Source organism: Brachypodium distachyon, chromosome 1 (assembly GCF_000005505.3).
Source record: "Brachypodium distachyon strain Bd21 chromosome 1, Brachypodium_distachyon_v3.0, whole genome shotgun sequence".
Taxonomy (NCBI): Eukaryota; Viridiplantae; Streptophyta; class Magnoliopsida; order Poales; family Poaceae; genus Brachypodium; species Brachypodium distachyon.
The window spans coordinates 18,832,981-18,855,429 of NC_016131.3; positions in this window are offsets into that span (position 1 = coordinate 18,832,981).

Here is a 22,449-nt window from a genome sequence, read left to right on the forward strand (position 1 = left end):
AGTATATGTGGACACGAGCCATTTGAAACAGCTTCATCATCCTGCCGTCGAATAGTCACCGGCGGTGTAGCTATCTCTCGTGTAATACTTAACACTACTTCCAATTTTATAGCAACATATGGCGTATTAGAATATGTTAAGAGAAAGATTTGATTAAGAATTATCCTACTGCTATTTTAATTTGTACTACTACTATATGATATATTAGTAAACACTCTTACAGATGATCTACTTATACAAATTCCATAGCAATACCCCACATAATTTTTTTTGAAGTCTTGTCTTTTTAATTGCTTTTATATTATGGAAATGAGGTGGTAAAATATATAGGCACGTCTGCTTTGCTGCCATAGTCCCATTGGCGATGACAAATCTACCACACGAGGACACGACTGCTGCTTGGTCCTCGCGTCGTTGGACCGGCGTCTCTGGAGCAATTGGGCTTTGGACTTGATTATCAGCTCGCTCGATCCCGTCACCGGTATCGCTGAAAAAAACTCAACGTCTCTTTTCGACAAGCTGAATTAGGTGGAAGTGCAAATAAAAAATAATCGACGTCTCGTGCCATGTGGGTGGATCAATTGGTCGATTTGCGCGCTTTCTCATCCTTCTCATCGATCCTAGTCCCGGAGGGAATACTCTACCCACGTGGCACGAGACTTTGATAAAAAGTGCATGGTAGTACAACGAGATTTTTTTGCCGCGCTGGCCCCGGCTAACTTTTTTGACAAATTTGACACTTTTCAAAACGAAATTGCAAAAGTAACCTGTCGGAAGGCATTGGCGGAAGAGTAGCAAAAGCGTTTTTCGAATCAAATGCACAAATGCACAAACACTGCACGTGTACCGCTACAGTGCATTCCGCTAATGCCATTGACGGGAAGTCCACATGCTTCTTTTTTGCTTTCCGTTAGGCTAGTTTTGTCAATAGTTTTCAGAGGAAACCAGTATTGACAAAAACGTTGGCCCGAGCATGCATGAATATTCTCATTGCTACCCTTGCTTAGAGTGCTACTAATTGGACATGTGTTTTTTCCTCAAAAAAATAAAAAAAATGGACATGTGTTTTGGACATCGGCATTTTTCTGATAGGAGTACATGATTTGGGCTATTAATTGGACTTGTGCTTTTGACATCGACATGACAGCAGTACAGAGCTTTTTTCAGTCTATGTTCACGTATATATCGTCCAAAAGTAATTGCAATCATCGTTTTCGTACAACTCATCTAAAACTTCTACTCCCTCCGTATGCATGGTAAAAAGCATGCTCTCAATTTTGATGATTAACTAGCACAGTATCTATACTTTGCTATGGAATCATCCAGAAAAACGAATCTGCATGTATGGAAATAGCAGCACAGTTGTTAGACTATTAATTAACCAATGCCATTAAAAGTATGACGTGCACTTTGATAGATTTAAACTAAGAACCATGAAGATTGGAGAGCAGAGGCAACATGACAAAATCGGGGGAGGAGTGTTATAGTTTGCTTCTCTAACTTGCTGTTTTGCAAGTCCTACTTCTTAGGGATGTGAATAAAAAGAAATGAACAGACCATCACCAACCCCAAACTTCATAAGTAGACAAGATTGCACCTAACACGACTGCCAAAGAAGAATGGATCGCATGACAACCACGCCCAATCAGGTGCTGCTCACGGTCATTGGACAAGATTAAGTGTAAGGCTCCCGATAATGCGTGTCATCTGTTGCCTTGACTACGTGTGCTCTTAGTTCGTCGCGGAGTTTCTGAATGCACGGCAACAACAGTCCAATTCGATATTTCATCATGTCGGCCATATGCCTATTGCAGCAGTAGTCCTTATATTAGGTACAAAATTGCAGCTTGCAGCCTGTAATTTGTACTAAGTGTTTTGGAGGTAATCTGGACACAATTATAACCTCGACCTACTGACATGTGCATTTTGTACCAAGTATTTTGGAGGTAATTCGTCATTTGGATGTTATTTCACCCTTATTTGTGCGAAATTTATCTTGCCTTTTTTCCCGAAAAGGAGGGCAATCCCCCCGGCCTCTGCATCAATCGATGCACACATCCATTATATTATTAAAGTCGCAAGTAGCGTTTAGATCTCAATTATTACAACTTAGATCTTGCCTTTTGTTGTTGCCCCATTTGCCGCGCTGGAGTTCTGGGGAGACGACTTTTGACCCAGAGAAGAATATAATTTGGTGTTGTTTCGTGAAGGACAAAAATTAGATTTTTTTTTTATAATCTATCATCATGTGCACGAAGAGATCAGGAGGCAGAAAGGCATCACATGTGCGAGGTCCATGGGCCCTACGTCCCCCACTCGTCCTGGCGAAGGGATATGCCACTTGTGTGAGTGGGACCCCTGGGAGCACCCTTTTAAGGCCGACGCCCTAATTTTCGTGAAAATTTTGGGAGTGGTAGCACAATAGCAGCCTTCTCTTTCTTCGGGAGAGGGTAGATTCCGCCTCTCCGCTTGGGGAAAATCCTGCAATCGTGGGTAGATTCATCGTCGTCACCATCTTCATCTTCATCGACGATAACACCATCACCATCTCCATATTCATCCTCAACTTCAGCAGCTGAAAAGATCTTCAAAACTTTCAATCTTATCCATTAAATCTCAAATAAATGGACGAGATGAAAAGTGAAACATCTAATGACTTAAAGTTATTTTATGAAACCCCCACGATGATTACAAGCTGCACCCTTTTTCTGATCAGATAAAAAGTGAAATCTCTAATCACTTAAATGCATTTACGGAAACGAATCCACAGGGAATATAAGCTGCATATATTATCTGATCAGTTTATTTGTCATTTAGTTGGCCGTAGAATAGGAAGTTTAAAAGTTCATTACATATAAAATTTTCACCTAATGTGACATATATGATATATCGCATCCATACACTGTCTAATCCGCTCGCGGGCTGTCCTGATCTTGTGTACCCTTGCATGGTTCCCTCGTGGCATAATTGAAGCACACTAAGATCATTGCGAGCTCGGCTGTCAAGAAAGAAAGAAAGAAAGATCATTTCGAACTCCTGTAGACTTTTCTGAGTATTATCTTATAAATGATTAGGGAATCTTTGAAATCGTGTGTAAATTAATAATTGTCATGTGTGCCAGCACCGAGTCAACCGAACTATCTTTTTTCCTGCTTCACCAAACACACGTGGATGCTTTAGGGTGGGTTCATCTCATTATAGTCTAATCGACGACTAGTTTAGCTGGCGGATTCGCTGAATTTTCAAAAGTTTAATAGTTGGGCCAGCCCGCTGCGGATTGTATATTAGTACTCCAGTAATCTGGAGTCATGAACGATCCGTTGTGTGAATCGTCAGATTCGTCAAACCCTGACGTAGAGCGAATGGGAGATCGACGCACCGACCGTCCCCATCCGTACACGTCAACAGCAGTGATATTTCGCTGCTGTTTCTTTTTTCCTTCTTCCTTACGTGACCGGTTAATGTATACGGTGTGAGTTAACGTGGACACTTGTGCTCCCGAATCTTGTGGAAATCTTTTCGCAAAAAAAAAAAAGAATCTCGAGGAAATCGACTGTGACTAGCTAGCTAGGTGAGAATTGTCGTGCCCAGCCGTGCAATTCTTTTTTCTTCCGATGAAACATCCTCGGTAGTTTACCAACGAAGATGTTAACATTTTGGACCGGTCGCGCCTAGGGGCCGTACGTAGCGGGCACACATTTCTTGTTGCAGAGAGGTCGGCCACCGTTACGTACGTATGAGGCGATTGCAATCAGTATATAATCCGCGGTGTCGGGGCATATGATCCGATTCCGCCAGAAGATCAATGCTTTCATGTATACTACGAGTACCAGCAAGAACTCGGTATATGCAAGCCAGACATATCGTTCGATTCGGCATGGCAGTCTTTTGGCGTCTTGCCCTGCTGCCGAGGGAGGGATCTCGGTATATCACGGCAAGCAAGTAGTGGTACAAAGAAAAATGGGGCGCAAGAACTGCCCATCCACGGCTCATCTGGTCGCCATCACGCGCCTAGACTTTCCGCGCGATCTTCTATGCAAGGCTCCTTCCTCTAAAGCCTAGCCACCGCGGGTCTCTGTCTATCCGACGTGATCCGCGCCCGCTAGCTGCTGCGTTTCTCTCATGGCTCCTTCATCTTACGGGATTTCGTTCAGAGACTTTGACTTTGACCCCGGCCGATCGATCACGGGCGGCGACCAGCGCGCCCAGGCTAGTACACCAAGGGCGGCCGGCCGGGCCGGGTCCCTGTCTCCGCGCTGCGGCGTCCATCTCTTTGACCGACTGCTCCGAATCATGGCGATTTGGAATTTTGGCGGATGTACGTACCGGACGGGGACCCTCTGCGGCCCATGAGTTGCCAGTTTAGTGAACTGTAGTACAGCGGCCTGCTGGTCGACTGCGAGCCTCGTCTGGCTGGCGTGCTCTGACCGTGGACTGCGGATTCAACGAGGTATCCACGCGGCCGCGGGTGTGGGTCGACGTGGAGCACCGTTGGTGCGGTACTCTGAATATCTTGAAGGATAATAAAAAGCCTCCGCACGTTTGAGGCGAATTACGACGCCAAGTGAATATAATATGATCGCTTCAGCATAATGCGATCACGATAAGTCCATGCACAGCATGGCCGCTCTGGTGCCGTACGCATCATCGGACACTTCGCCGTGACAAAGATTTTACATGTGTGGAAAACGAACCGTGCATTGGCTACAATTGGCGGCAGCCCTGCATGGGAGCGCATGGAAATTGCCCCGTCGGCATAGGTAAAAGAAATGATTCCCGTGCTAGTACTTTACATCATGGAAAGGATGCATTAACTAATTCCCGTTCGTGTTACTTTCCGGTGCACAGTAATTTCTCCTCTGATTTTTAAGGGAGTACTTTAGAATTTTGCTTGGTACTTTTTGAATATTAATACTTCCTTCGACCCCTATTACTTGTCTCAAATTTGCTCAAATATGGATGTATCTATGTTTACAAGTGTCTAAATACATGTAATATTTCGACAAGTAATTCCGGTCGGAGGGAGTACATCTGTTTTTAAATATAAAAAGTCATAATTTTGTGCTAAGTCAAAAATAGTTTGATCAAGTTTATGAAAAAATTTCTAACATCTACAATATTAAAAAAGTATAAAACTTAGTACGGAGTACATTTGTTGTAAGTCAAATTTCTTCAAGTTTGACCAAGTTTATGGAAAAATCTATAAACACTGAGAACTTCGAATTAGTTTTTTGTTAACTCTACCATTATATATTTTCATAGTACACTTGAAGATGTTTCTACAAATTTGGTCAAACTCGAAGATGTTTGACTTAAGAGAAAAACTACAACTTCTCATATTCAGGAACATATTGGGAGTAGTAGATTTTTCTATAAACTTGTTTTTTTACTTAAAACAAAGTTATGACTTCTTATATTTAACAAAAAAACACAGTACAAACGCAGACGCTCACAACACGTCACTGGTGGTCCATGGACCAGCCTGGGATTTTAAATATGGTCCATATACTTTTGTCTATTCAACCTAAAAAAGGGAAAAAAAACCATATAGGCCCAGATGAACAACGTCAAGTCCAAACCCGTATCCTCGTGGGCCTTGTTTGCCTTTTCTTTACATGAGTTTGGCACTCTCGCCTCTCGCCTAATGATTACACACAGGAATCAACAACCGCTGGTGCAGTTTATATTCATTTCTTTTGCACAGATGGTTGCGATTTATAGTTAGGGTAAAACATTTTACTCAATGGACCACACTGACTCAAAATCCTAGATCTGCCATTGCAACACGTGCGCATAAGTTATGTCAGATATGTCCTGTGTTTTAAGATCCAGAATCAACTATGGAGAGTGGAGTGTAGGGATGATGTTCAGATACTAATCCAACGATTCTGATACTCTCAAATGAGATTTAAGCATTTTACTTAAAATCAAGAGCGTGAGATATACCCACGCCATGTATTTAATAGCCGATGTGTACTGTCCTAAGTCAACGGTGTCAACTGAGATAGCATTTGGAACGTACTCCTACATCTCACGTGTGGATTGACCGAGATGTGCATGTATGCGGCGCGAATGTGAACGTACGGAAGACCGGGGCGATAACACAACACATCGCCATCTAGCCATCAGAATTAAGTCAGTGAGCCAACATTTCTTCCTGCTTGGAGCCCCGTGCATCCAAGAAGAAAACAACCGTGGATCGAGCTGCATGTAAGTAAGTACGCACGGTCAATTCTCAAGGTTATACCGTAACGGCGAGACCACGTCGTCACTTTTTGTGCGCGATCCCTTTCTGGCTACGCCTTAATTTGGGAATTGAAAGCTGGAACACTGAAGTTGAACCAAGTCCAGACTCCAGACAGCCAATAGCGGTTCTGATGTAACCGGCACAAGTCTAGCGCTAGTAACCGTGGCGACTGCCGACTGAAGGTGCATCGGGGTCCCAGAAAGGAACTGGACGGGATGGCCAGGACCAAGCGGCTGACGAGTCCAAACTCCAAAAAGACGATCGTAAGATTCCGAGCCGAAACTACCAAATAGTTCCCCCCCCCCCCCCCCCTTCAATTTCTTGCTTTGAAAACGATATTAATATTCGTAGTTTTGGCCCATCGCTGATCACAGCAGTATGGCCGCGCGCTAGTCAACTGCACGTGCTAGTACACAGTATTGCCTCGGTGTTCAGTTGGTTTCCCACGAGGGAGTCGATGGTTGAGACCTCCCAGTGGTTACTCCAAATTCTTATAGCTTGTCAAATTAAATGCGTGTGGGAACAGAAATTCTATTGTGATATGGACGGTTTTTTTTATGGTGTACTCAAGTATCTACTAACATGACAACATCATTTTTACGTGGAAAGTCTGAACATTTTGTATATTAGTGGCAGTTGTTTTAGAACTCATTCTAAAATGATTTAAAAGCCGACATTCTCCTATACATAAAAAATGTCGTCCACTTAATACAAAATTTATACTAATTTAATACAAAATGTGTGATATTTTTTATGAATCGCAGGGAGTAGAAAACAACCAGGTATCCTATATCGTCTTTTAGCTAGGGGGTACCCATGATTTCTATTTTTAAAAACCATTGCAGTTCAGTACTCCCAAGATAACAAGAACGTAGAAAACAAAACACAAAATTAAGGCCAGTTGAGTTTAGCAGCCACAACAAAAGCGACCGTAGGCAATACATTCTATCAAATCCCGAGAAGATTCAGCATGGAATTCATTCATTAGTCTGTTTGATTACGTGAGTACTTTGATACCGACTGAATGTCTGAATCTTAGTCGCGTTCGAGGACTAACTGGCGTTTCTTGATGTTTCTTCCGGGACAGGTACGACCGCTTAGACCCCATGGCATGCATGTCACCGTTTGTTTAGCGGCTGCTTATTATGTTACTCATATGGTTCCAAGATGTCCCTAATGCAAAGGCTGCTGAAATTTTGGGACAGCTGGTCCACCGACGAATCAAATGACTAGTGTATCAGCTATCTGAAAGAGCAATCGAGCATTTGTTGGATCATCTGAAGAAGTGAAGAAGAAGGATCAATTTCTTAAACCGAATGGAGCCAGACACTGAAACCTACCAACAGTTTACAACCGAAAAACTGTACAGAACAGGGTAGAGCCGACAACTGATGACTTCATAGCTGATCTATCTACGAAGTCCCGCTCCAGCAATGGAAAATTGGAGTAGTAGAGGGAGATGAAAACAAAATAACAACCTGAACTCCGCAGCGCCGGTCGGTCGAAGTATAAGTTCTTCATTATCTGTCTGACTGGATTGTTCTTCACCGGATGCATAAGTTATAAAAACTAGATGATACCCCGCGCGTTGCAGCGGAAAATTTTTATGTCAAAAAAAAAGTTACAAAATCAAAGTGATCATGTTTTAATTTATATAGGATGTTCATTTACCTCTGATGAGTGGGAACAAAGAAAAACGATGTTGGCATTGAAATAGGATGCCATGCCGTTTGAGCTGTATACCATGAATTAGAAAACAATGTATTTTTCTGGAAGATGAGAATATCCAAGCCATACAAAGTACGAACAACATCGCCCACTATTTTTTGCACTTAATCAAGTATCGACCATCGAAGCCTGAATCAGTTGGAGGGAAAAAAGCAAGCTCGCTCGGTTCTTCAGGAAACAAACTATTGAAGCCAAGGATCGTAAATTCACTACCTATATAGTATGAACTAACATTGCCTTGATCTGAAACAATATTACCTGAAATGGGGAATCACATACGACAATTAGCTTATAGCAATAGTATCTTAAACACACGAACACATAAAAACACGATTCGTGAAAACTATGGCTAATTCGAAACATGTATGGACCATGGAACAATTTAAGTGAAACAAACATTCTTAAATTTTTGACAAAATATTGTGCAAAGAGAGAAAACAGTCCAAATCTTGCACTTGATTATTACCAAAACGCCTACATGACAGATGAGGACAACAAGGATAAGTTAAATAGATAAAATTGGAAGACTACATCCATACGTACTACTCATTGCAATTGGTGTGATCAAAACCCATAATGTCATTTAGACACGCAAGAGTCCTAGAAGCAATCATGGGTGATGTGCAGGACATCAGTACATCACGTATCCAGCAGAGTAACAGAAGAAACAGTTTATTATAAATTAAGAGTTCACCGTTGTTATAGAACTCTGAATATTTTGAAGGACGATTGAACTACACATTTGAGTTGTGGGTTCTAATACTATTTTGTTCCAAGCAACGTAATGAAGGGTATCAAACACAGTTCTCTAACAGGGAAGCAAATGATACGTGCATGTGCTGAACCATTGCAAATAGTAAAGTTCAAGTTTCGGTAACAGATGCAACCATGTAATCTGATTCAGATTAGGCGCCAGATGTGGAGCTTTTGTCCCGGACAGGAGCTGAGGAGCAGAAGAATCAATAAAGCGCCTATAAGCCACTACTCGTCGAGCACCTTGGAGCGGAGCCTGAAAGAGTAAACAGACTAAAAACATAAAATTGTGGATGGAGGATGTGGAGAAGGCTTAGGAGAGGGACGCAGACGCCATCATGGATACGGCCGATCTCGATGGAGCATGGAGCAGAACAAGGCCTTTATAAAGGAGAAGACGACGGTTTGCTCCCTCCATTAAATTGTTCCCCATTGAACACGGAGAGGGACTGGCCAGGAATGGACTCTAGTGTTGCTATCAAGTGAAATTAGGAGAGGGCTTTGAGAGATTAGGGGAAAGGGCTCGAAATGACGTGATCGGAAGTTGGTTTTATACCCGTGGAGAGAGATGAGAGTTGGACAGCGACGGCCGGCATTCGGACGCTTCAGTTGCAAATGGGGATCGAAGAGAGGGGACAGATGATTGGTGGTCTGAATCGATTTGTGGAGCGACGGGAATTTATTCTCCGGTGTCTATTTTGCAAAAAACCATGGGTTTAATGGAATTCGAGGCGATGTCCAATTCATGGCTGCACTGGGGGTGCGATCTGAAACTAGGACTTTTTTTTCTTTCTGAGAGCAACGATCTGGCTTTATTGATTCAAGAGACAAAGTACAAAAGAGCGATACACAAACGAACACAAATAACAAAGATACTCAACAAAACTAAAAACTTCATTGTAGTCCTTCGAAGTAAACTTCTCTTGATCCATCATTCGCATCGTGATACTTCTCCACGTATTCATTGACAAAATTGCAGAATATCATGCTTGCACAAGCTGAACTAACCTCAGAGGTTTTGAAAAGCCGCATGAGCCGCCCACCACAAACAGTGAGTATCTAAGATCATTGAATGCACCATGACCGGGATAATACCCTTTGCAAGACAAACTGTAAAACCGCTTCTCCGTCGATGAATCCACAAGGAAAAAGACCAGCAATCCGAAAAGACGTGTCGTGAGAACCACTGACTCTATGACATAGGTTGCAATGCCTACACCAGGACGATGAAGGAGCCAGAACACCAATCTTCTAAACGACAGCGTCTCCATCGCCAAGACACCACCGAGAAGCACACAAAAACCTAACCAAAAAAAGGTAGCAAAACTTAATGCCAGACGTTGATCCGTGGTTCCTCTCGTCTCTTAAGGCCAGATCGGCCATGAGAGACGAAGGGAACCGCTAGAGATTGAAATTTCTTCGAAGAGGACGGCGGCTGGGGTTTCTCTTAGGAACCGTAACACAAAGATTCAAGATTTTTTTTTCCGAACATTTGAAACTAGGACCTAGGAGGAAGACAAAGTCTAGGCGACACTCCGCTGGGAATGGGCCAGGAAAGAGTTCGGCTGAGTGAGAGATGGGCCACCCTAGGAGAGAAGAAAAGAGCCCATAACGCTGGCGAAGCCCATATAGAGCTGGAGGGCTCGCGTGCGATGGTACCATTGCATCGGGACAAACGTACGCTGGGAAATCTGATAACGTGGCAGCAGGAGAAGCCATGAAAATCAGGTAGTGGGAGGCTCCTATTTACATATAGAAGATTACTAACAGATGAAACTAAAAAGAAGTAATAAATGCATTCTTTCAGTGGCTTAATCTGTTGATTTTGGACAATTGTCCACACCCTACATGGCTGCGCCATCTAGAACATACTCTCTCTTTTTCTAAATATAGGATGTTCTAGTTTTGTCTTAAATCGAACTTTCTTAATGTTTGCTCAAATTTATAAAAAAATGCATCAACATTTGTAACACCGAATTATTTTTAATAAATCTGTGACGATTTATCTTCGTAGTATACTTATTTCATGTTGTACATGTTAATATATTTTTCTATAAACTTTATAAAACTTATAAAATTTGACTTAAAACGGAGTTAGTATGCTTAAACTTCTTTGTAGATAAAAGAATCTCGGTAGTCGGGCTGGTGATTGACACGTGTCGATCTCCTAGAGGTTGCTCGTGGAGAGAAACGCCAGCTGCCACCAGCTCTGGCCTTGTCGCCGCAAGAGGATATTCAAGACAGACACAAGCACGTGGATTAGTGGATAGCCACCGTTTGTTTCACGACTGCTTATTAAGTTACTTATGTGGTTTCATGTTAAAATTGGTGGCTATTCTTGGATGAAAATAGAGGGTGAGCTCAAACAACGAAGTCGTAAGCTAAATTTCAGCATTCATGCGGATTGTACTCAGAAAATGTTTATTACTGTAATTTTACTAGAAAATATTATATATCCATAACTACCACACGCACAGAAAAAAAATAGAAAGCAACAAAATCAAATTTCACTTTACACGCTTTGTGATTGTAGACACATGCTTGCAATAAATACTAGTGGAAATGTCTGTGCGGTGCCACGGCCCAACGCACACGTCACGATCACTTTAAAAGATGATCCCGTGCACTAATAAATCATTATTCAAATTCCGTACCAAATTTTCACATTCTAACAAGAAAAGATCCAATACAAAAGTTCAAAACATAGAGGAAATTTGTATACATCCAAAAGTCTGGAATCCATAAAAAGAAGATGCTAATTTTCAAGCATGCAGTCGAACTATCAGTAGATGCTAATTTCCAATCACAGCATGCGCGTGATAATCATTCGGTGCATGGTAAAACACTAATCTATCTATTATCCATAGGAGATATCATCAATCAGGTTGGGAGTACATCCCAATTAGCTATCGAATTATCCGTCGATTAGCGCAAAGTACCACAACAAACGAAAACAACAAGGACTCGCCGGATGGTTGAGCTATGGACGGCCACCTGCTGGATCTCATGCGTGGATGGCGGACGACGGCCACTTTCTGGATCACGCGTTGGAACTGCGGACAGCGGTCGTCGGGTGGATCTCGCGTGGGGTCGGTATGCTTGGAGTGGCCAGACCGCGAACTGCAGCGAAAAAAGCAGTGATGTCCAGGCGAAGGAAGGAGCAGGAGGTCGGGGGAGAGAAGGGATGCGGGAGCAAGTTGGGTGGGGCGTCAGGAGGGGAACGAGCATTTTCACAATGTACAGGATCATATATCTTACAAAAATCTATGAGGAATCGAGGGTAAGTTCTTTCTAATCTCTATGTATATGACTTTGGCTCAGGCATGCACAGCTAGACCGAAAGTAATCATATTTTCTGCATTAGAAATACATAATCAGGCGCAATTTGTCATTGCCAGAAACAAATCAACGGTTGGAGGTTCCCCTGCACTGAAAGGCCCAAACTGCTCAAATGGGCCATAACTTCTACTGCAAGGCCTAGGCTGGTGGCTCGCCAAGATTGAAAACGCTGAATGCCCCTGAATCTTACAGAAACACGCATGGATGAAGCTGCCAGGCACACACACAGTCGATGATTTTTTTTTTTCCAAATGGAGATAGGCTAGAGCCAGAGCCTATCGAGGCCTTCGCCAAAAGAGACCGTACACAATACACATTCTATCAAATCCACCGAGAAGAATCAGCATTGAATTTATTCATTAGTCTGTTTGATTACGTATGAGTTCTTTGGTACTGACTGAATGTCCTCCCTCCTGGAACGCCTAGCCCTTATCTCCTCCTGGAATCGCTCCAGATCCTCAGGACTCGGCCAGCAGAAGATAGCTACAAGTCTGCAACTAACCAGCTAGCAACCTTTTTCCCCTCCAGGTAACAAGAGCCATGAGCAGAGGAGCCGCCGCTCATCCTCTCCTCTTTGCCCATCCGGTGACATGCTCCTCCGCACCATCAGTGCCAGCTCCCTCCACATTGATCAGTTCTCAGTTTTGATCGTATTTCAGACTACAAGCTCTATCCATAGTCTAGCACTGCAATTTGAAGTCTTACTCTTATAATGTACCTCACACTTATATTCTTTTCTTGGAGCTTTAACTGATTATTAGTGATGTCTCTGTTTCTGTTGCTGAGACTGTAAGATGGGAAGATACAGATCAGTAGCATACTTGCATATAAGGTCACCAAAATCGAAATAGTATTTTTATGATTCTAGCGGCATAAAATTAGTTTTCCTTAAAGTGCAAAGTGCACATTTAGTTTATGATAGTATTAAGGGCTGTACATGCGATACCCTCTCCGTTCCATACAGATTGGCGCGGATTTGGACTCGCCAATCTTTATGAAAAGGAGGGAGTAGAAACCATTTAACTAGATATGCTAGTTGAATGGACCATTCTTATATATGAAAACTTATTTCTTGGAGATATTCTTTTGTTTCTCTAATATATCTCTAAACGTGACGCGTGCAGATCTTTAGAATGGTTTAGTCAGTTTCAGGTTTTATTGTTTTGAAGTACATATCAGTTATTCATGTCCCTTTCCCCTCAAAACAAATAAAAAGTGGTAGAATTCAGTTTAGTGATTTGCTTTGTTTAAACTAGCTGCTCATGTGCTCATTCAAGGAGTGTCGTGGTATTGTCACGACAGATGCCATATGATAGCTTAACTTGGGGCTGATGGACGCAGGAGGATTCGGATAAGAGAGGACGTGAAGGAAAACACGCACAAAACACACAAGCACACACATATTTACCCAGGTTCGGAGCCCTGTTGTTGAGGTAAGACTTCTACTCCTGCTTTGTTGTATTAGCCGAGATAGGCAAGCTCTACAATGGCGCTCCTTGAGCTGTATTTTTGAGGAATAAGAAGAAGGAAAAAACCTTAGATGCCTAAGTGCTCTCCTCCTAGGTGCCCCCCCACTCTACAGAGGGGTAAGGTTCTATTTATAGGCCGCCATGTCACACCGACATGTGGGCCGAGTCTAACGTCATCTGCCTTGAGCCCCTCCGGGCACACGGCTTGGTTCCCTCCAGGAAGTACCCTAGGGGACAAGACAACTTTACTTTTCCCTGCCAGTCTGCAACGGGTACAGCTATCCTCTGCCGGCTTTCGTCAGAGATTCTCTTTCGGTGCTTCTCTAGCGTGGTCACCTAACACCGGTACACAGGCGCTGACCGCTTTTCTGAGATAATGATGGCTTTACTTTACTTTGCACCGCGTGGTCAGGATAAGACCGTTGAGAGATCTCGGCTATCGCCGAGATCAAAGTGTTCGTTCTTATCCTGCAAACTTGTAAAACAAGATAGCCATGCCGGCATACGCCCGGGATGCCAGCTTAGTGTTAGTTTAACTTTACGATGCCGGCATACACAACTATGCCGGCATTGCTTCCGCCATCTCGGTTAGAGTTGTGTCGCCATGACTCTACCCGGGGTCATCCCCTGACAAGGAGGTTTAGCCTTTTTGATAAATGCTACAGGCGTAGCTTCAATGGTTTTATATTCTGAGGTGTTAATTAAAGTAAAAGGAGAAGAGTGTGACACATCGACGCTTAAATGGCAACTTGTGCAATACTAAATGTAGATTGTGCACACAAGGGTTCCATCAATTTTAACCTTTATTATATGCAGTCAGCTGAGAAATTGTATTTCTCAGTCGACCGGCAGTACAGCCAGCTAGCACATAAGTCCCCATCACGGGTGTGTGCGTCTGTGTGTGTGCGCGCGCGCGTGTCTGTGTGTTTCGGAGTTTGAGATCACAATAAAAAGCATTCATCCTTATAGTTATATAAATCCAGTCCCCATTATATGTTTCTCATATGTATTGCTACAAATTTTAAAACGGTGTTAAAAACTTGAAATGTGAAAAATGACTGATCCTGATGAAAGCACACTTGTGTAGCAACACAAACGCCACGGAGAAAGGAAAAAGCAACAAAAATAATAACAATCAAATTTTAAAAAATTGCAGGTAAACTTTATGCATGAATTTAAAATTGCAGGTGAAACTTTATACGAGATTCTAAAAATTGCAGGTGAAACTTTATGTGGGACTCTAAAATTGCAGGTGAAAATTTATGTGACATTCTAAAAATTGCAGGTGAAACTTTATGCGCTTAAAAATTACAGGTGAAAGTATGAAATAAAAATAGGACACACGTTGATCAAGTAGAAAAAACATCAACAAACACAAGCTGAAAACAGTTCAGCCGGATTAAAACGTGCAGTCCAAAAAAATAACTGAAAAATGGAACCAACGCATACAACCCACAAGGCCCAAATTAAACCACCAAGCGTCGCAGAAAAAACAAAGCCTAACACAACACACGGGAACACAAAAAAAAGGTCCAGAACCCCAACGAACTGACCCACTAAGATACATACAGACTCAGGCATCACGCAGGAATCTCAAAGAGCATCCAACGGGACAGCGCCATCGACTGAGAAACATTGTTTCTCAGGCTACTGCTCCCAAGCAAAAGCGTTATTATATAATGATTGCAATGGTACTATTATCTCTATTGTGTACTCTATAGCTCTCTCTTCCTTAGAAAAAGTTTTCTCCTGCGTGATCGCGTTGGCGTGAAAAAGGTTTCTTAAAAACCATTCCACGGCCTTCTCTGCTTACTTATCAGGCTTGAAAAATGCGCGCAGATACTCAAGGAGATCGAAAAAGACATTCTTTAGCAGCTGCGTACAAATTCTCTAATCACAAACTATACTGACGCAATGTCATCAACCTATATTAACAGTGCGGCAAAGCGCACTTGTACATCTAGTTTAATGGAAACCCAGCAAACATATCACCTATTAAATCTTGACTGTTAAATATGAGATCCAACGACAGAAATAATTGGTGTGACGTGGATCAGCTTGGAACCTGCACTCGGTACTTCTCATATTGCTTTTACTATATGCATTTACGAGTTGGCTAAAGGCGCGACGCCGTGCGTTAGCCTCTGCACGCAGACGGTTCATCTCGTTCATTCGACGGAACGTACTACGGAGTACTATACTACGTGCACTTTAGGGTTCACCCAAGCTGGAGCAACTGAGATCAAGGTAGGATGGTGAGTGCTATCACCGTGTCACATCGACCAAGTCGGGCAGTAACCAAACTCAATTGGTAGGCCAGGTCCCATTGAAGAAGAATGGGAAGTTGGTGTGCGTTTTCTCACAGCAAGCAAGCCATTTCGGACAGCCTAACCCTTAATCACTCCAGATCCTCGGCTGATCCCTAGTTCAGAGAGCAAGCGTCCCCCCACCATGCTATAGAACTAGAAGATTTCTGAAATTGGCCTTAAATTGTGCGTGTGATGGGGGATAGCCAGCGAACGTACGCTACATAATTCCTGTTTACTATATAAATATTTAATGGAAATCCAACAAACATATCACCTATTAAATCTTGACTGTTAAATATGAGATCCAACGGCCGGAATAAATTGGGATGATGTGGATCAGTTTGGAACCTCCACTCGGTGCTCCTCATATTGCATTTACTATATGCATTTACGCAGGGACGGATCCAAGGGGGCGCGCCGGGGGGCTCCGTCCCCCCTAAGAAATTTCATTTTTGTTAATACTTCAGCTCATTAAAAATCACTTTATGTGAAGACTTTAATTTCGCCCCCTCTTCATATTGCTTTTACTATATGCATTTACGCAGGGACGGACCCAAGGGGGGGCGCCGGGGGGCTCCGCCCCTCCTAAGAAATTTCATTTTTGTTAATACTTACTAATCAGCTCATTAAAAATCACTTTAAAATATGTGAAGACTTTAATTTCACCCCCCCCCCCTAATCCCAACTCGGCCCCTCATGCCAAATTCCTGGCTACATCCCTGCATTTACGGGTTGGCTAAACGCGCGACGCCGCGCGTTAGCCTCCGCATGCAGATGGTTCATCTTGTTCATTCGACGGAATGTACCGCTATACTACGTGCACTTTGCGGTTCACCAAGCTGGAGCAACTGGGGCCTCATTCCTTTCCTAGGGATTTCATAGGAAACTCAAAGGATTCAGGATTCCATAGGGAAATTCACTTTAGATGCATTCGTTTCATAGGAACTAAGCAAAACGATTCCTTAGGAATCTCATGGAATTACTTTGTTTTTGGAGAAAAATGAACATTGGGTCCAACCTCTTTTTTCCATAGGAATGAAGTTGGATCAATTCGTTAGGATTGCAAGTTCCACCCTATGACAATCCTAAAGTTTTGCTATTTTCCTATGTTTTGATTTCCTTTGACCTGAATGAGCCCTGAGATCAAGGTACGATGGTGAGTGCTATCACCGTGTCACATCGACCAAGTCGGGCAGTAACCAAACTCAACTAGTAGGCCAGGTCCCATGGAAGAAGAATGGGAAGCTGATGTGCGTTTTCTCATAGCAAGCAAGCCATTTCGGGCAGCCTAGCCCTTAATCACTCCAGATCCTCAGCCGATCCCTAGTTCAGAGAGCAAGCGTCTTCCCACCACGCTATAGAACTACTAGAAGATTCCTGAAATTAGCCTTAAATTATGCGTGTGATGGGGGCTAGCTAGAGAACGTACGCTACATAATTCCCGTTTACTATATAAATAGATAGATCCACCACTCTCACACACCTCAACAATGGCTTCCTCCAATGGTTTCATCTTCATCACATTTACGCTGCTTCTGGTTCTGCAGTCCACCCACTCAGCCACTGAACCCAAGCCCCATCATCATCCATCGAGCTCGAACACGAACACGTACATCGTCCAAATGAACACGTACACTAGATTAGCGGGGTCACCAGGGTATTTATTTTGAAAGCAGATAGCATTTCTACTCTTCACCAACATAAAGCAGCAGAACCAATAATTATTACTTGCCGACACTTGCTGGGAAAAGATCAAACCAGGTATGAATATCTGTCATAGCTGCAGGAAAGGAACCAAAACCAAAAATACACCCAACTACCCTCCAAATGAATCTAGAAACTGGACAAAAAAGAAATAAATGATCTATTGTTTCATCTGCTCCCAAAACACACAGTCCTTTGGGCCCTTCTAGCCCCTATGCAGTAGATTATCTCTAGTTGCCACATAAATACCTTGATCTTAAGGGGAAGTTTCCTTTTCCAGAAATATTTAAAGGGGAATGCAATATATCTAGTTACCATAACATTGTAAAAGGACTTGTACAATCTGTCAGGTTGTGTGAGACAACATGCAGCAATTTCTCATGCAATACCTGTCCATAAGTTTACTAGGCATGCAAATTTGGTACTTGCAGTAATTTTTCTAAAACTCGTATGGGCACAGGTTGGCCCATAACAGCGGCTGAATTGGGCTGAAATTCTGGAATTGTCCAGCTTAATCGGTATGTGAGTCGGGAATACCTGTCCATGTATGATGCCTACAAGCGGACGAAAAATTCAGAAACAAATCAAGGACTCGCCACGCAGCCTACGTAGCTTCGACGACTGGCACATCGCACTTCGGCGTATCGGCTGACTGCAGACGGATGGTAGACTCTAGACGCACGCGGAAACGGGGCTAGGTGCAGATGGCTCGTCGAGCGCCGACGACGCCGAGTCGTCTTAACAACAAAGAAGTTTAAGGGCCCAATTTTCTAAGTTCGTCCCAGGCCACCGAAATCTCAGGACCGGCCCTGCAATCTGCAGCTAGATGAAGAGAATAGAGAATCTTGTGCGTATGTGGTTCATTCGAGCATTTGGGGATGCCTTGCTGCCACCAACTGAAGGTATTTTCTTCGTATGTGGAATGGAAAAAAGAAATGCACCCGCTACAGTTTTCATTTATGCCCCTGTGGTTGTCTCCTTAAGCCTTTTTTGGTGTTAATACCCTAAAAAACATCCTACAAAGTCTAGTACCAAATAAGGCCTAAACTCTCAAAAACCCTAAACACTAGTGTTAAACACTAGTTTTTTTTTAAAAACACCCCACAAAGTCTAGTATGAGATACTGTTTGTTGGTATATACTGTTTGTGGCTTTTGTTTTTTTTATATATACTGTTTGTGGCTTTTGAATGCTGTAGATTAGATTTGACCATTGTAGGATAGATTGTGTCCATGTTGATTGCTCGGAATGGTTGTCGGCCTGGTTCCAGTGGATGATGGATTTTTAGGAGTTATGGAATTACACTAAAGGCACTAATCTGTTCAGAGAAAAACGATGTCGTCAAGGCCTCTATTTCCTGCAACTCCAGCTTTGGGACACGCCCCTGGCCGAGAGAGTCACCTCACATTCTCATTACTAAATGATGTGAGAAACTATCAGCATAAAACCAAGTTTGTTGAGTAAAAGTATACTCGAAGAAGCATTATACAAAATACAATGTATGAGGTGGGGTTGGAAAGAATGAAGATTTCTAAATCAAGTCCTATATGTTAAATTACATTTTGATTTTGCGTGTCTATATGCATAATGTGATGTTGAGATATAGGAGTATCCAGAATGATTTCTTGTTCGGCATGCATTCTTTTAACTAAAATTTGGAATTACCCACTTTGCAGACTATATAATTATTGCTTTTGTGTATCAGTTTATTCTGTGCACTGCTGTGAACTATTGTCGATTTTCAGCATGAGTTTCCATGCTTGTTTTTCTTTTGAGTTCCACACTATTTTGTCATTTAAGAGATTTAATATTGTGCACTGTAAGTCTTGATTGCGTGCGTATATAATTTGGTTGCTAATTTATTACCAGTCGGATAATTGTTTTTATAAGGTTGGACATAACCAGGTTCAGTCAACGTACGGGTTTTACTCTCGGCCACCCTGTTTGACTGGGGTGAATAGTACTGAGCCGTCCTCTCATGAATAATATCGTGTTCCTCACAAAATTCATCAAATATTTTGGGAAAAATACTTGCCACCACGATCCGACCTAAGACGTTTGATCTTTCTCTCCAATTGATTTTCAACTTCAGCTTTATAGATTTTAAAGTAGTCTAAAGCCTCATCTTTAGTTCACAATAAATAAACATAGCAGAAACTAGTAGCATCATCAATTAACGCCATGAACTATCTCTTTCCATATTTTGTCAACACACCATTCATCTTACAAAGATCAGAATATATGAGCTCTAGAGGTGCCAAATTTCTCTCCTCGACCGCCATTTGAGGCTTTTGAGGTTGTTTTGATTGCACAAAACTATGACACTTAAAACCTTTGGCAATGGTGAAAGCAGAAATTAAACTCATACTGGATAGCCAAGACATTAAACTAAAATTAATATGAAATAAATGAGAGTGCCAAACACTTGTATCATCATTAACGCTACCACAAATATGGTTCACTGACAGGTTACTAAAATCTGAAAGGGAAAAGCGGCACAAGGACGTGGATTTTTGGCTCCCAGGATCCAGTGCTCCCTATAGTTCAAACTTCAAAAAAATATGTGTTAATATAGATGTATACTACATATCTGTACATTTTCGTGTAAAGATATGTGAAAGTTACTCTGTACCATATTGGCGTTGGACGGATCTTTAGCAGCCCTCTTGGTGGTGTCCTTAGCCCGAGCCTTCTTTTCAACATCAAGGGACGCTATCTGTTGTTTCAGAGACGTGGCGAAGTTCCTACATGCAGGAGGCAACTTTGCAATGATGCACCCAGCCACATACTTGTCAGGCAAGTCACACTTGAGGAGTTGGTGCTCTCTCACAATGACATGTATCTCATGCGCCTGTTCAACTACAGAACGGTTATCCACCGTCCTGTAGTCGTTAAGCGTCTTCATGGTATACAGTTCACTTCCTACATCGGTTGTACCGAATTTAGCTTCTAGTACATCTGACAGCTCCTTCCCGTCTTCTATGTGCATGTACACATCACAAAGATGGTCAGAAAGAACACTCATAATGCATCCTCTCGTGGCAACACTGGTTGCCTTGAAGTTTTTCTGAGCTTCCTCAGACATAACTCCCTCTGGTTTGCCGTTTTTCACCCGGAATAATTTCAGAGTTTGTAACCAGAGATGGCCTTTAATTGCCATCTCTTAAAGTACATCCCGGTGAATTTATCCGACTTCAATACATCTGCTAAACCACCCATAGTTAAAGCAGAAAATTGCCTACAATAAGGTTTTTGGATTATTGGAATATTAAGCAAATTCGAGAATAACAATTTAATGAGTAATTCCAGAATATAGATCATGGCGACAGTAACAACTAGCATATGAATCTCAAATATACGAAGTATTTAATAGCACAACTAACAGCAGCATAAACTCGCAGATCATCATTAAGTAGTACTCCCTCCGATCCATATTAATTGTCTCAAATTTGCCCAAATATGGATGTATCTATGCCTAAAAAGTGTCTACATACATGTAATATTTCGGCAATTAATATGGTTCGAAGGGAGTAGATCAGATCACAAGTTATGTACTGTTGCGATGGAGAGAAAGACGTTGTTGCTGCTGCGTTTGCTTGACGATGTTGTTGATGAAGAAGACGGTGACGAGTCACGCACCCACCGGCTCGAGGAGGTAGACGACCTGCGGTGGCACAGAAGCGAGCAGTCCGTGGTGTGCTTTCCAAAAACCTTATTCACCTTCTCCCGTACAGGATCGCGAAGACGAAATGTTCCGGAGACCTGCTAGCTCCCATGTTCTGTTGCACACCGACGCTCGGGATGGCATAGATTACGACGACGGTGCAAAAGTGAGAGGTAGGCAAAACCCTATCTCGGTTTTATGTGTTACAGATCGAGGGACGGGGGCGGCTCAATATATAGTCATGCAGGTATAGGTCGGTTCGGTTTAGGAAATCTGAACCGACTCGACAAAATCCGGTACGCGTCCGTAACAAATTCCAATTACCTTGCGTGGCAAAAATCTCCAAACTGGTAAATCCTTAACCCTTCCTCCTCTTGCTAATACTACGGAATGTTCTTGTAAATTATGGCGTGAGGAGATAGAGCCCGGCCACGCACCAACACGAGACGGCTCGGCCTTGATCCAAGGAACGCGGCGCATCGGGACGGGTCGAGCGAAGGAGGAGCGCACGTGGAAATTTTCCCTTGCTCACCTTGCTACTAGGTGAGAACTGACATTTCTTATATGTTGGTCTAACTCATTGTAAACTTGCAAAATGAGACTATTTCCACTTTCCTCGTCCCACTTCGTAGATGGGCATTTGAGATTTTTCAGAATTTAATTAAAACGTGTGCCTTCAGCTGATCAGGCCCACAAGGTGCAGATTCTAACAGTTTCGGTCTTCCACGAAATCCAGAATACTGCAGCGACAAGGAGTTTTGTCGCCGTCCAATCCAAGGCTGATCCATTGATCGTCCTCCTTGATTAGACTGTCCCTCGGCACATGAACTAGTTTTAACAAGAGCAGATGCCCCTTTTCTTCTTTAATCTCGGTTGTTGTTTTTTTGAGAGGTTCTCCTTTAATCTCGGTTCGAGCCGTCTTTCATGCCGCGGCCCAATATGGGCCAACCATTTCTTATCGGGGCTGACTATGCCCATCTTGGACCAGGATGAAAAGATGAGCCAAATGGATTCTCAAAGCTTTCAGCGGGGCTCTCGTTCTTGGACCTAGTAGATTTTGGTCCAAGATGTACCCATGTCGGTGAGATGGGCCAAATCTATCCCCATACGATTAATCTCTACGACCCGGTTCGGTCCAACATGTGCACAATCCAGTTTATGTGTGGGCTAAATATCTCTGACGTTGGATCGCATTAAATTCATGAGCGCGTGGGCTTCGCATTTAAAAACAGCAGAG